The following is a 5,613-nucleotide window of genomic DNA, read 5'->3' as shown; positions in this document are numbered from 1 at the left end:
TGTTGAAAGTTTTCCAAACAGGAAACCTGAGTGTTCGCTTACCTAATTTGATCACTCTAGCCTTTTTCTTTGCCGGACTTGTATTTGTATCTTCTGTATTTTCACTTCCATGATCAGGTTGCATTCCCATTGTCACTTCCACTGACCCTCCATCACTAAGATTCGTAAAATCTTGCTCTACAACATCCATTGCTTCAAGAAAGAAAAACAAAATTTTAAAATCTTGCTCATACCAATTTCATACCATATCCATTTCAAATTCACATATCCATTTCAAATTCACATATATAACTATTTCAATTTCACATATATAAGTTATAACCGCACTCAAACAGTAAGCAAACAGTAAGCAAACAGTAAGCAAATAATGGAATATCAAATGATTTTGACTAAATTAGTAGGCCCTATAATATAAACCACGATGGCAAGAGAAGATGCTTTATCAATTATCATCATGATTGGCAATGCAAGTGGTGACTTTCGGAAAGATTTTTGAGGGTTAGAAAATGAGGATTAGGTAAATGGTTTTGAGACAGACTGTTTGAAAATTTGAATACATGTTCTCTGGAAAACCATGTTCTCTGGAAATGTCTCAGATCAGATGTAACCACATTCCACTATGACTAAGAGAATATGGGTATTTTTAATTATCTATTTTAACTCTAACCTAATTTTTCATAGCAGGTGTGCGTGGCAGCGTGAGGCCGTGTGCGGCCCGTGCGTCATCTCTCTTGTACTTCAGAATCCCTATTCAAAATCCCTAATTTAGAAACATGAATTTCAAAATCCCTAATTCAGAAACATGAATTTCAAAATCCCTAATTCAGTAATTCAGAAACATGAATTTCAAAATCCCTAATTCAGAAACATGAATTTCAAAATCCCTAATTCAGAAACATGAATTTCAGAAATTTCGAATTCCAAAAGCCCTAATTCAGAGTCCCTATTCATAATCCCTAATTCAGAAACATGAATTTCAGAAATTTCGAATTCCAAAAGCCCAAATTCAGAGTCCCTAATTAAAATCCCTAATTCAGAAACTTCAATTTCAGAAATTCCTAATTCCAAAAGCCCCAATTTAGAAACCCTAATTTAAGAAATTTCGATTTCCAAAAGCCCAAATTCAGAGTCCCTATTCAAAATCCCTAATTCAGAAACTTCAATTTCAGAAATTCCTAATTCCAAAAGCCCCAATTTAGAAACCCTAATTTAAGAAATTCCTAATTCGACAAGCCCTAATTCAGAAACCCTTGAGTTTATTACAGGAATTTCTTAACTTGTGCAGTGAGGAGGAGGGCAGACTGAGGAGTGAGGAGGGTGACAGAGTGGGTGAACCGGTGAGGAGTGAGGAAACTGACTGAGTGACTGAGTGAGGAGGGTGACACTGACAGTCTGGGACTTGGGTGAGGTCGAGACTCGAGGACGACGAGGAGAGTGAGGTCATTGATCTGAGACTGAGGTGAGGGCCCGTGAGGCGCCGCGTCCGCGTGATGGCATGAGGTCTCGGAGTCGAAGACGAAGTCGATCGAGGATTCGAGACTCGAGAGAGACAGACAGACAGAGACTGTTAAGCTGAGTTAATGAGAGAGAAAAGAAGAGTAATAGCCTACACAATGGACGGCTGAGATTAAATCTCAGCCGATCCAATGGTTATCAATTTTTTAAATTTAATAAAATATATATATATATAATTATCAAATGGACGGTTGAGATTTAATCTCAGCCGATCCAATGGTCATCAATTTTTAAATTTAATTTAATATATATAATTATTATAGTTTTTACTTTTTAGGGATATAAAATTGTTAAATTAATGTATATAATTATTAATATTATAGTTGATTTATACTTTTATTAAGTATATAAATTATAACATAAGATTTTGTGATATCCACATCCACTAGTGTAAATATTTTAAATTGAAGATCAAATTCATTCTTTGTATTCATATAGGGTCAAGGAGTGTAGCTGTAAAAATTCATCAAAATCAGAGTTAAAATAACCGTTAAATCTTGATTTTTCGTTTATAACCGTCGAAAAGCTTTGTCCCATTACTTGATCTCTGAATGTTTTTTTTTTGTGATTTTTTGCTGATGTGATCTCCAAGCATATACAAACAATTTTGACGGTTTGGATCGTTGAAATTAGTTTTGGAGAATTCGTATCCAATCAAAACGATAGATTGACTAACACTTAGAGTTTATTTATACTTTCATTAAGTATAACATAAGATTTTGTGGTATCCACTTGTGTAAATATTTTAAATTGAAGATCGAATTCATTCATTGTATTCATAGAGGGTCAAGGAGTGTAGCTGTAAAAAATCATCAAAATCGGAGTTAAAATAACCGTTAAATCTTGATTTTTCGTTTATAACCGTTGAAAAGCTTTGTCCCGTTACTTGAGCTCTGAATGATTTTTTTTTGTGATTTTTTGCTGATGTGATCTCCAAGCATATACAAACAAGTTTGACGGTTTGGATCATTGAAATTAGTTTTGGAGAATTCGTATCCCATCAAAACGATAGATTGACTAACAATTAGAGTTTATTTATACTTTCATTAAGTATAACATAAGATTTTGTGGTATCCACTTGTGTAAATATTTTAAATTGAAGATCGAATTCATTCATTGTATTCATATAGGGTCAAGGAGTGTAGTTATAAAAAATCATCAAAATCGGAGTTAAAATAACCGTTAAATCGTGATTTTTCATTTATAACCGTTGAAAAGCTTTGTCCCGTTACTTGATCTCTGAATGTTTGTTTTTTGTGATTTTTTGCTGATGTGATCTCAAAGCATATACAAACAAGTTTGACGGTTTGGATCGTTGAAATTAGTTTAAGAGAATTCGTATCCCATAAAAACAATAGATTAACTAACACTTCTTAGAGTTTATTTATACTTTCATCAAGTATAACATAAGATTTTGTGGTATCCACTTGTGTAAATATTTTAAATTGAAGATCGAATTCATTCATTGTATTTCATATAGGGTCAAGGAGTGTAGCTATAAAAAATCATCAAAATCGAAGTTAAAATAACCGTTAAGTCGTGATTTTTCGTTTATAACCGTCGAAAAGCTTTGTCCCGTTACTTGATCTCTGAATGTTTATTTTTTACGATTTTTTGTTGATGTGATCTCAAAGCATATACAAACAAGTTTGACGGTTGGGATCGTTGAAATTAGTTTTGGAGAATTCGTATGCCATCAATCAAGTTCCGTGTGTGTGTGTGTATATATATATTTATTAAGTAGATTTAAATCTATTTATTTTGTACGTATAAATTATAATTGACTGGTACACGGAATAGTACATACATCACGTGTGTCATTATAAAAATAGTGAGATATGTCATGTGTGTGATAAAGAGCTAATAACTTTAAAAAAAAAAAAAAAATTCTCACCACTTCTATTAATTTTCATTTTTCCCTCTCTTTTTTGTTTCCTTTTCAACTTTTTCTTATCATTTTCACTTTTCCCTTCAACATCTTTCCCTAATTCCCTCACTTTTTTGTTTCATTTTCAACTTTTCTTAACATTTTCATTTTCCCTCCATTTTTTTTTCAAAAAGGGCGGCAACGGCAAGAAATTGAATGGAAAGAAATCACATCAATGGATGCAAAATCATGCAATTCATCATGCATATTAAATTATTAATTAATAATTATTATAGTTTTTATAAAATTTAATATATATATATATATATAATTATTATAGATTGTTAATATTTTGGGGGTATAATTATTATAGTATATATAATTATTATAATTATAATAAACTTTATAGTTAATTTAATATATGTATATATATATATATTATAATTTTTAGGGGTATAAAATTGTAAAATTAATGTATATAATTATTTCAGTATTTTTTTAGGGTTATAAAATTATAAAAATAATATTCTACTTATCGTGTATCGTGTTACCCACGTGTATACCCGAATCAACCCGTTATCTTAACAGGTGCTTATCAGGTTACCCGATAACGATCCGATTCGTTATCGTGTTGACCTAAACACCTGTTAATTTCGTGTCGTATCGGGTTATCGGGTCGTGTCAGAAATTGCTAGGCCTAGTTGTACAGACCACATGATTGGTATGTTTCAAATAAACCTTACCATGCGTGCTAAAGACCGGTACGTGCTAAATCAACATTACAAAACGTACCGTAACATCATTATGTATCAAAGTAATCGTACCTTGTAATTTTTTTGCTATAATTTTATATTAATTATGTGGAACATTGTGACTATGGTGGTCTTTCGGCCTTTTTTCATCTTATTTAATGGTTGATTAACACAGTTAAATATCAATATTGCGCATCTTTGATTAAACTTAGTAAGGGAATATATGATTTTAATGGTTGATTAATGGAGGTTGGCTTTATTAAACTTAGTAAAGTATTAACATAGTTAAATGTCAATTGCGCATCATTGAACCGATTAATTGTCATGATTGTGGAATTGTTGTTGGAAGATAGGGGGATATGCGTAAAAGATGAAGTGACAATCCTGGATGTTATGTGGTTTTGTAAGGCCATCGCCAACCGATCCAACCAGAGGGTCATATGGTTGAAAATTGCCCGAAATGTCACTAAAGCTATCTCCAACTGAGGGCTAGGCCAAAGGCTTGTGGGCCCCCACTGGGCCAAAACTAGCCAATTTGGCTAACGAGCTAGCCATCTCTAGCCAGCTAGCTAGCCCTTTTTTTTTTTTTTTTTTTTTGTTCTTTTCCATTTGCCCAGCCCACTTTAGGGTTTATGAATCTTTTTTTTGCCCATCTCACTTTATTTATTTCTTTTGCCTAGCCCACTTTTTTTTTTTTTTTTGGGACGTTTTTTATTTTTTATTAATTTCTAATTTCTAATTTTTTCCTACACTATTTCTCACTTATTTTTCACCATTCCATACTATCTTACCTCATTTTATTTCAATTCTTCACATTTCATACTATAGCCCTTTGGCCCTCAGTTGGAGATGATTTTTCATCACAGGGCTATGTTTGGCTTATGATCCTCTGGGCCATCGGTTGGAGATGGTAAGAAATATGGTCATGCACTGTTCATTAAAATATTAATTTCTTAGAGGGCCAGAGGGCTAAAACGAGTCCTCTGGCCCTCCTTCGATTAGAGATGGCCTAAGTAGTCTGAAATCCAGTGAATCACGCTAGTTGAGTTCCATTGAGTGATTCGAGAACTCTATATTTTCAGCTATAAAGTAACATTAGAATGTCGAAATTAACAAAAGGTAAATGATGAATGGCTGGATCCCATCTTAGGGCACATAGGTAATTTAACACAAAGGTTAGAAGCAACCATGAAATAAAGGAAAAGTTAACACGCTATTGGACCGTTGGGTCAATTTTCATCATGTCTTGGGAGCGAGGCATGATAGTTGAATAGGTACGTGATGACATTACGTGTTGATCATTGATGTATCTTGGGACCGGAGTGTGACAATTTTAGTCGTATCAGAGCTTAGGTATTACGCTTTTGTACCTTTACCTTTGAGTATTGGGAATTAAGCCATGAAATTGGCTCGCATTACTTGTGTAATGAGAATTACTTTTCATCCAAATCTTGGTTATTGATGATTATGATTGTGTTG

This window comes from Pyrus communis, chromosome 1, assembly GCF_041283825.1.
Source record: "Pyrus communis isolate YQ-2024b chromosome 1, ASM4128382v1, whole genome shotgun sequence".
Lineage (NCBI taxonomy): Eukaryota > Viridiplantae > Streptophyta > Magnoliopsida > Rosales > Rosaceae > Pyrus > Pyrus communis.
Note: the sequence above shows the minus strand (reverse complement) of the source record.